Source organism: Solanum dulcamara, chromosome 12 (assembly GCF_947179165.1).
Source record: "Solanum dulcamara chromosome 12, daSolDulc1.2, whole genome shotgun sequence".
Taxonomy (NCBI): Eukaryota; Viridiplantae; Streptophyta; class Magnoliopsida; order Solanales; family Solanaceae; genus Solanum; species Solanum dulcamara.
The window spans coordinates 65,950,544-65,961,957 of NC_077248.1; the positions used below are offsets into that span (position 1 = coordinate 65,950,544).

The following is an 11,414-nucleotide window of genomic DNA, read 5'->3' on the forward strand; positions in this document are numbered from 1 at the left end:
CTTTCAATATGTATATATGCACGTAAAAAACAACAACAAAAATCCCATTTACTTCTCCCATCCAAAATTCTCCATATTGTTCTAGTGCAATCAAATAGCAGCGGATCCAGAATTTCAACTAAGGAATGTCAAAATTTTAAAAAGTAAAATCGCGTAGAAGTCAAGAGGTGTCAATATATAATATATATACATTAAAAAAATATTTTTACCTAGCTAAATAGTATAATTTTTCCACGAAGGAGTGTCAACCGACCCTCAAGTGTATGTGGCTCCGCCACTGCAGTCAAATGTCACATAGACGCCTTGAAAGGTAGAGAGTATTTTATATAGACCTTGACTCATATGAGACGGATACTAAGAAATAATGACGATGTAGCAATTTATATATTTCATCATACAACCGAGAAGGCATCAAAAGAAAACTCCACTTGGACATTGCATGACCTGAAATGGCAGGACTACTCAGCTAGGTTGCTCAGACTCATCAAAAAAATATTGATGAATTTATGTCCGATCCTCTAAAAATAGTGTATTCTTTAAAGATCCAACACAAATGTCGCAACATTTTGGAGAGTTCAAAGCAACATTTTTGAAGAGTCCTATCATAACTGCACTTATTCTTTGTACACCTAGGGAAGTTGCAGGACCTCACACCATCATGCATAGTAGCTCTAACAACATTATAAAATCCCAACATAAAATTTTTTATGCACCAAACTGGTCAAGAAACTTGGCTATTTTACAACATCTATATTTCTCCAATGTATCCAATGGAATTTAGAATTCAGTTCCAAAAACTAAGAGAGTTTTGTATAGATATAAGATCAAGTAACTAAATGATGGTAAAAATGAAAGATTTGTTTATGCCCTCCCAGTAACACTTCATGAATCAAACTTGAAGTTCTGAATCAACACATGCCTGAAAAAGATTTCCTGCAAAACAAGAAAAGAACGCTTCATAGACTGACAGAGGAGGGGGAGGAAGTGAATGTTAAAGATAGAAAATCGTATAACGAAAACATTTTCTGGAAATGGTTCAAAGTCTTCAGCTTTTCGTATATGTTAAAATTGGAAATAACAGAGTTCATAACAACCGAACAATCAGGAAGAATCCAGTAAAATACTAAATGTGCATAAAGAAAGTAAAGATGAGATTTTCCATTCTAACTGAACATTAAGTGCAATGAGACTGCCAATAAGAAGGTAAACAGAAACAAGAGATTGTTTTGAAATCAAAATGAAAATATCTCCAAAAACTGCAACAACAACACTACATTTTCCTTTAACTAACAATTGGAAAATCTCATTCTGAAAACTCTATTGTTTTATGTTATGTCTTTGAATAATACAATTTCTATTTATAAACAGCTTTACTATTTCTGATTCCTCAACCATCTTTATGAAAATAGTTCAAACTAGGAATCAAATGAGCCAAAAAGTATCAATGCTCAAGTCATAGATTCGATCACAGGAAGAAATGGAGAAATCCAGGACATAATGAACATACTTGAAAGCATATTAGCTAATGAGCATCCACTTACGTCAAATATCCTTTCACATCCTAGGCCCTTCACATGAAGAGGAACTGTCGCTAGCTATTAGAATCTGCAAACATAAACAAATGAAATTACAGACCAGCTTATTAGTTATTACTGCCTGCTAAAGTAAATACATGGATGCAGAGTAGCAACAGAATGAACCGTAATCTTTTTTTCATCAGTTGACTGAATGGTTATTACCACTAGAGGATGATCCTGAATCACTGCTGGAACTGCTTGCATTATCCTCCTGTTTCTCACCTTGTACATGGGTAGAAGAAGCCCTAGTATGCATTTCACCTACTCACATAAAGCAAAGAGACACGAGGTATGATAAATATTTTCTAACTCAGACAATGATTCATCATAGAAAAGGACTTACCAGTTCTACTTTCTTTCAATGGCACAGCAGCAGCAACCATTGGGCCCGAAATCTACAAAATGAAGTTTAGATAGCTAACCAGGTATTTGAAAGCAGAGAGAAATATATACGTATGAGGATAGAAACTCACTGTAATGGGAGCATTCCAAGCAGCTTCAGGTTTCCTCTTGCTGTTGCTACTCTTCCTGTAATTTGTCATAAACCTATCCAGCTCCCACAGAGTTTCTGCATCAACACTGTCTATGTCTAGTTCAAGCTCCTCGTTATTCTGCTTAAATGTTGCGCCCCCCCTTTTTAATGATCTCAGCAACTGCAACAAGCTTTTCTGGAGGTAAATTCTCAAGGTCCCTAGTGAGTTTCTGTGTTTCTTCAAGCGTCATGTCCCTCTTATTCGGATCCTTAGCTTTAGGTTTTATCGGAACTGATGTCCTACCAACATGAGAGGGCTTCTTCCTAGTCTCAATTTTGTTAGTCTTTGCTATTCTATTGATTTCAGAAGGTAGTCTGTCCATCCCAAGAAGGTACTCGGAGTTATTGTAATAGTTATTCACCTTTGGGATCCTCTTCTCCCTCTCTACAAATCCACCACTTACCATGGGGTTATAATTTGCAATAGGTGGGAGACTAGGTGGACGAAATGGAGTTGGTAGATTAGGACGCACTAAAGGCAAACGATTGATGAAATCATTAGTAAATGTAAATCGTGGATACCTACAAGAGATACTTCCACGAGCAGGTACTAAAACAATACTACGATTGTTCTTAGCATTGTCAACTAAAGTCAAATTAAGCTTCTCCTTCGCTTCAATCTTCTTGACCAAACTCCTAACATGATCAAGCTCGCCCTCTAACGACCTCCTATGATTTCTAATTTCAACTGTCGACCTCGCCTCCTTTAAACTAATCCTAACTCTATCGTCAACTCTAGTAATCATCGGTTTAACAAACCGATTAGCCACCTCATCTTTCACATTAGGCTGGCTACCACCACCATCTCCTCCCCTTACAACCACAGCCCTACCACAGCTACCCTCCTGTATTTCCACACCGCCGCCACCACCACCACCACCATCTCCTCCACTTACAACCACAGCCCTACCACAGCTGCCCTCCTGTATTTCCACATCGCCGCCGCCACCACCACCCCCGTCTCCTCCACTGACAACCACATCCCCACCAAAGCTACCCTCCCGCATTTCCACAGCATGGTCTCCTCCATTTACAACCACAGCCCCACCACTGCTACCTACCACACCGCCGTCGGGTACATTTCCCGAGGTGGAATTCGCAATCAAAACATCCTCACTTTTACGGTTTCTCCGGCTAAAAACTTTACCGTAGAAACGATCCATCTCAAAAACTGTAAAATCAAAAACCCAAAAACTCTCAATTTTTCAGGAAAAAATCTCTAACCCCTAAAACCTGAAAATCGAATGAAATGCAGATTAATAAATCGAAAAACTTACCCAAAAAAAGAAGAAGAGAAGAATCGGAAATGAGCGGAGAAGATTATCAGCGAAGAAACCTAGAAAAAGGTTTATCCAAATTTTGGGGCAAACTTTTTCGGGTTTTTGAGATTTTGAGAGTTTTTAAGATGAAGTGATCGGAGAAGATGATCGGAGGCGGGAACTCGCCTGAATTTTTTATTATTTTTTTGTAATAATAATAATAATATTTTAATTGTTTATATAGTAAACATTTTCAGTCAACAGGTGATGACTTGGCAAGTTTGTACTTTTCTGACAGTGAAAGCTGGTTGGATTTTGTGTCCATTTCTAGATTTTTGTGCCGTTATACGTTTTTTTTTTTAGCTTTTGAAATTATGCTAAATATTTTTATAATTTTGATTTTGTTTGCGTCTGATTATAGATTTTAAAATTTTTTAATTTATTTGAAGTTGGAATATAAGATTATATGTTGCAACCTTCTTAAACATAATGAATGGAAATAGGTTTGCTAGCTCGACCTCTTAAACATAATATCGTTTTTAGTCTATTTTTTTATATATTTTTTGTACTATTAAAGCCAAATAAAAACTCTGAATATAGCGATATTGAAATATTTGAGAAGTAATTTTCTATTTCCTAACTCGATAAATTACATCCCTACCCCGATTGATATGTGTTAGTTTCACATGAAGAATGATGAGACTATCTGTCCTTTTATCTCAAGCCGATTGTAATAAAAGTAAAAAATTAGGTTAAGTGATCTATCATTATTTCTAAATTTCTATCGTAATTTTTTTTATATGGAATAAAATTATACTTGATTATATGTTTTGCAAAGAAGAGATAGAAGAAAACACTTTATTTGAAATTTCTGAAGATGAAATTAAAAAAAAGGTTTGGAGCAGGGCATTTTTCACATTTGAAATCCGACTCCAAATTGGATTTAAATTTTTTTGGAACTAAACAATGAATTTGAAATAAAATAAATAACTAATCAAGAAAAAAGTGAATAATTCTCATGGACAAACACTTAAGTTCATGTATTTTATAACTACCCAACAAAGGAGACGCCTCATATTCTCCTTCCTTAGGTATCAAATTTGATTCGAAGTAATTGCATCATTTGGTCGATGATGATCTTATTAGTTTTGATGAATGAATTGAAATAAGTATTTTGAGTCGGGAATAATCACTTGTAATAAGGCAAAAATTGTGGAAAAGCCGATAAAAGAATGATCTACATACATTAAATCATCATGGTAGAGAAAAAAACCAACTACATGGAATCTCTCGTCGTCTACGTACCCTTACATTAAGATGTGTATTTAGTGAGGAAAGTGTATGATAAATGTACTATTTCAGTAGTGCAGTGTATATGTTTAATAGATACAATATAGTTAATAGATATATATAATTAATTAGTACTACCATAATTTTAGTTATTACGTAATTATGCAGAAAATACCATATATATATATGGAACTAAGTTGACAAGCAACCACATCATGAAGTTGATTTTCTAGTTATGCATTGTCATTATCATGATAGAGTGGTAATGGATTAAAATGTCAGCTAAATCTTACTTTACTTAAAACCCTAGCTAGTAGCTAGACTACTAGTGGAATGTCTATGTAATCAAGAAAGATAATTAGCTTTATAATATGCTCAAAAGGATCCTGTATCATGACTTTGAAAATTATAGGGGAATAAATAAATAAATAAAATCAACCAAGGGCAATTAATCTCCTTGAATTAAATAATAAGAACTCTCTTTTTTTATATATGAAACATAAATTTTAAAATTGATGAATATTTGTGAGTATAACTCTGTTTATCTTTTAACATTTTGATCTATAGTTGATTTGTATATGGTATTTTGATTGTTATTTTATAAATAATTAAAATAAGTATAACTTATGAATCAGTTTATATATTATTTTATAAAGAGTAAAAGATCGAATAACTAATTTTTAGATTACTATTAAAGTATTATCTACGTAATTCTAATCATCAATCAAATCAAATGACCTCAAAGGGTATTTTGTAGTTTGTACTTTTGGCTCTTGGAATGTCATAACTACATACATACTTATATTGTTTAAATTTGTGTTTATCATTTTTGAATGGATAAAGAAAACCTTGTACTAGATTAGAATATTTTAGTTCTTTTTAGTAATTAACTTTTATCACCTTGGTTAAGATAACATATTTGTATATTTAATTCCTCTTCTAGATTAGATTATTATTAACACATGATTTATTATCATGTTTTAATAATATTTTACCTTTCCAATCTATATTTCATAGGTGAGTTGTCATATCTTTATATATTGTTTAGCTCATGTTTCTTAGAAGGCTAACTATATTAAGGGGTAAGGGGTTGTTTGGTTGCTGGTTAGGAAAATAATTATTTATGTATAAAACTAGCATAATTATAAATAATATGTTTGTTAGCCTTTTAGTTTCTTTATATAAAATTCAACATACCAAATTAGTACTTTGGTTATCATCTTACAATCCTATATATATAACTAAATTATGTATAAATTAAGAGTCAATTTATATCTTATTTTATGTAGGGTAGGTGAAATAATTTATACATGATTCACTAATCCACGTAAATAACTAATTCTTGTATCACTAATACATGCATATGTAACTCTAATAATCAATCAAATGACCCCAAAGGATATTTTGTATTTTTGGATTGTCATAAACTATATATTGATTTTGTTTGTGGTCTATCTTTTTACTTAATCGAATCAGGCCAACCTCCTGATGAGCCGACATCTAAACTAGTACCTGGGCTGATCTGTCATGCCCAGGACTTTGGGTGACCCTACAACCTAGCCCCTTTGGGCTAGCTGTTTTGGCTCAGGTTTTGACCGAGTCAATCCAAAGATACATGGATCAATTCAATTATGATATTAGCTAATAACACATATTCATAACTGTTTATACAATTTTATGTACACTATTAGAGTAATCATTTCATCCATAAGTAAGAGATAACTTTATAATTAGACAATCATAAATAAACAAAAATAAAAGCAACAATTAGTCGCACATTATGAAGAAATTGGGAAATGAACTTAGTTTTTTCCATCATAGATAGTGCCCCAAAAATATTATCCACCACATTATAAAGTCAAACCCTATCCCAATAATTATAGGGAAAGTAACAAAAAGTGTAATGGATTTTTATTTTATTTTTTTCCTGAAGAAGATGGGCTTTTTTTAATATAATAAAATTAGATCACATTCAAAATGATACGTTGCTAACGAACTTTTAGGACAGACATAATTGACTCTATTATTGACATCAGTATTCGAATAATGTATAAAAAGTTATAATTATGTTTGATCTATTTATTTCAAATTCTATTCACCATTGTTTGCTTTTCGATTTTTTTCTTTTTGTGTTTTGATTTGAAGCGATAGCTTTTAGCTAATTTAGTGGATAGATGATCGCATTCCAATTCTCCTAATAGGGATATAAAAAATAAAAAAAACCTAATAGCCTACTGACTTGCCAGCCACAAAAGAAAAAAAATCATTTTTTATTTCAATTTTTTAAATAATTTATTTCATATATATACCATTCATCTTCGTGGGGGATTATGTGGACCTATGTGGGGTAGGCATTAAGGTTGACCAAAATATATTAATAGCAAATTAACACTTTTTTGGTTTGTTGGATCATTTTCCCTTTAGAAAATAATAATTGTTTATTAAAACAAAGTGGATTTCACCTTGTGGAGTCCAGAGAAAAGACAATATCCAGTAATCCCAAAGGCCACAATTAAATTATACGTGTATCGTGAAGATGTAATTAAGTAAATAGTTTTTTTTATTAATTCAAATATTTTAGATGAAATAACAATTTAATTCAAAATGATATGATGATTAAAAATAAATGTGTTGGGCTTACAAGAAAGAATCAAGCCAGCCAATTAGAAGACGAAGTGTTGAAAACATAATTAAGTTAATAAAAATATATTTTTACATATTTTTTGTTGTGGGATTTTCACATATAGCTTCTCAAAAATATCTTAATTATGCTTCATAGCTATAGTTTGCTAATTATAATTCATAGCTATAGTTATAGCAATGTTTGTATAATTCTCGGAGCATTTGTATACATTTGTATAATTCGCTATACAATTCACAGCTTTTCTGTAGCGTTTATATATTTCACTATACAATTCATGCACAACGTTTGTATAATTTGCCATACAATTTTATAGTGTTTATATATTTCATTATACAATTCGATTCGCGCACAACATTTGTATAATCACGCACAACATTTGTATAAATCGCGCGTAATATACAAAACTCAAATTGTATTTGTGCACAATATTTGTATAATCGCGCGAATTATAGCAAACTCAAACTGTAATTACAGCTAGATATTTGTCGCAAGCTATAACTAATTCAAACTATAGCTATATTAGCTAATTAACTAGTATATATTTGTCTATACAATTCAAAATATAGTATCACAAGTTAAAGATATTTAGTGGTTGAAAATATTATATAATATGCTTATGGAACAAAGATTCTTTCGATTTGAAAATATTATATAGTAGGACACTGCTGACTCATAGAGTTAAACAGATTATATAGACATTTGATCATAGATTTTAAATATTTCAATTTAATATTCATGGAGTTAGACTTAACATAAAGTTATATTTAATTATATTTTTATAAAAAATATATAAATTATTATTCATATTTAAATATTTTTAAATACAATTTCAGAAGTGAAAAATATATAACAAAACAAGTCAAATAAAGTGAGAAAGAAAGAGTCAAATAAGATGATGGGGCATCAGGACCATTAATAATAATTATTGAGAAGAAAAAGGGAGGTTTCTGTATGAAAATATAAAAAAGTATATGTGAGTTTCCACTAAGGAAACTTTGATCAAATTGAACTAAAGGTCCAACGTACATTTCTCCACACTCATTTGCTTACAAATGTTAAAAGAAAAATGGTATATTTTTTGACTGCTTGATTAAAAATATTTATAATTGTTATTTAATAGTATTATTATCTGATGGATAGGTGGGGATGGCGAGGGGGAGGGGATATTTTATCTTAAAACAAAAGAAATGTCAATTTTAAAGAAATTAATTTTTTCTAAATAATAATTCGATATATACCAAATAAATAAGTAATTGGTTGAAAAAAAATTAGAGGAGTTAAGCTATATAAGAAGACTCATTTGACCTTTCAGACTTATGTAGTTCCATTGTCAAGATAGCCAACATTATTTGACATGTTATTATATTATTTACTATTTAATACAGATTATCAATCGATATTACTTAAATAGATTTATCTGTAATTATCTTTTAAATAACATGATAACATAAATTGCAACTCAATTTCAAATTTCAGAAAAAATAATATTAACTAGGTGACCCGCGTGGGGTCAAATGACTCTAACACAAATTTCTTCCCATTTTTGAAAGAGTAATATTATAGCAAATAACCTATGAAATGAATTGAAATACGCACAAACAAATTCAGATACTATAATTATATTTAAAAAAGGAGAATAATGATGTGAATAATACTTAAGAGTATATTAATGCATAAATCTGAAACTATTTTTAATGTAAATGTAATATAATCACAAATCTTGCAGAGATGCATTGGTTCATCATATATTTATATGAATAAAATGACTTGGACCACTTCAAAAAACTCAATAGGCGGCACAAAAGTATGTAAAACAAACAAACGAACAAACAAATTTGCATGAATATTCACTTGTTTCTTTTGTTATTTAGCTCTTTTTGGGGGGGTTGGGGGGGGGGGGGTGCGTGGGAATCAAATTGCTTATGGAAATAATAAAAAAAAATGGATTGAGTTGTTATTTAGGTGTGTGTAGTACGAAGGAAAATATTTTCGGAAAAAAAGTGATTTTTATACTTATTTTTTCGTTTAAGTGAAAAATATTATACTAAAAGTATTAATATATAATCTAGATACACACTATGGGAGGTGACGCGGTAGAGGATAGTGATGGTGGGGTAAAAATAAAGTGTACATAATCAATGTGGAATGTCATTGTTCCTCAGACCGAATGGAGATTAGCCCTTGAGTGCAAGACCCATATGTCAAGCAGAACAAATTGATGGACTTACTAATTTGTTGCCTGATTCAAGAAGTTAAGACTGATGGTTCAATGATCGAAAAACGCTTGGTTCCTCCCTCATTGTACCGTCGGAACTTATTTTCTCTATTTTCACTAGGAAAGTCATTTTCTTTATTTTGAAGGAACTTATTTTTCAAAGAAAATGTTTTCTAAAATTTTTGACTAACTAAACATGAAGAAATTGAAAAATATTTCATACCGAATAACACACCTTAAATGGAAGTAATTAATAAACTAAGTAGAGTTGTTTTTTCAACTTAAACTTGATTACCTAATTAAGTGGTATTCTTCACGCCGCATATATACTTGTGCTACTTGATGACCCTCCTTAATTAATTATATTAAAATTTTAGTATGATAATGGTCTTTATAAACTCAAACATTGTTTACAATCTCATTCAATTAATTACCTTATTAGAGCTCTTAACAAAACATTAATTTTCTCCTATAATCCCATCTCCAAGAATCAATGGCTAGTTTAATTAGGTTTTGGTTATGCTTCATTCTTATCTTGATTTCATGTCCTCACTTCGAAAGTCGTCCGCTCAAGCCATTTTCACCGGAGGGAAAGGAGACGACGATGATGAAAAGTGCCCGAGAAATTATAAGGGAGAGATTGAGACATGCAATCAAGTATGATGTGGAACGACTAAGTCCTCGAGGACCTAACCCTAAACATCACTAGGGTGGATTTATAAACTTTACTAGCAAAGGAGGTAGAGACGAATGTAAGATTGAGACATGCAATTAAGTATGACGTGAACCGATTAAGTCCTAAAGGGCCTAACCCTAAACATCACTAGGGTCTTTTATAAGATCTTTAATCACAAGGGATCGAGGCAAAGATGAATGTAAGATTATAGAGTTCATCAATTTATATAAATGCAATTTTATTATAATTTCGTCTTTAATTTATTTTATATATACATATATTATAATTTTAGAATTTTGAATATATAATTTTTAAAAGTAATAAAGTAGGAATCTTTTTCAGGTAAGATTTTGTCCACACATAATCAATAATTCTAGTCTCACGCCATTACTTCACCATCTACATACTTATTTCGTCAAATTATTGACTTTAGTATCAATTGATTGGCTAAAATAATTCAAAAATTAATATTCTTAAAATGATGTATGTTAATTAGTTTGTATCAATTCGCATAGTTTTTCCAAAATAACTCACATCACTAAGACCATTCAACCCCTTACAACAAACTTTTGTCTCTCCCTATTTTTTACGTAAGACTTTGTTTCTACGCACCCAACAATTATTTCATGTTGATAGATGTATATAAACTAATCCATTCGTTCTAAATTAGTTTTCTTGTTTCTCTTCTTCTTGATAGTCAATCTGATTAGTTCTTCAAAATTAAATTGGATTCAATCAACACAATCTTTCAGATTTTAAATTATATATTAAAAAAGTACTATTACAAGTTATAATTTTTTTATGACAATATAATTAAAAATATACATATTTTTAAAAAGTCAAAATTAATATAATTTGAGTTTTGAAAAACAAAACATGATGTCATCAAAAAATGTGGTGCAACGGATAGGGTTTCTCCTCCCTTAATCAAAAGTCTCGGGCTCGAGTTTTAACTATGAATTTTTTTTTGATAAAGAACGCTTTCCTCCGAATGAAATTCTATAAACACAAATTTAAATTAATCTGACTTCAATGTAAATATGAAACGCGACCAGAAATGTGAGAATATTTATTTGTTCATCACTGATTAATATGGGGATGTGTGGCCTGAAAATTGGTGTGCGCACTAAGATTGACCAAAACTATATTGTATACCAAATTAAAAAAAAAATTGGTTGGTTGAATCATTTTCCCTTTTATAGTATGATCTTGACCAGATTT

The 11,414-nt window shown here is 30.9% G+C and overlaps 1 pseudogene; it reads right to left on the bottom strand.

Moving 5' to 3' along the window:
- Positions 1-715: 715 nt before the first annotated feature.
- LOC129875856 (transcription factor GTE4-like) lies at positions 716-3,272 on the bottom strand (annotated as a pseudogene).
- Between the last annotated feature and the right edge of the window lie 8,142 nt (positions 3,273-11,414).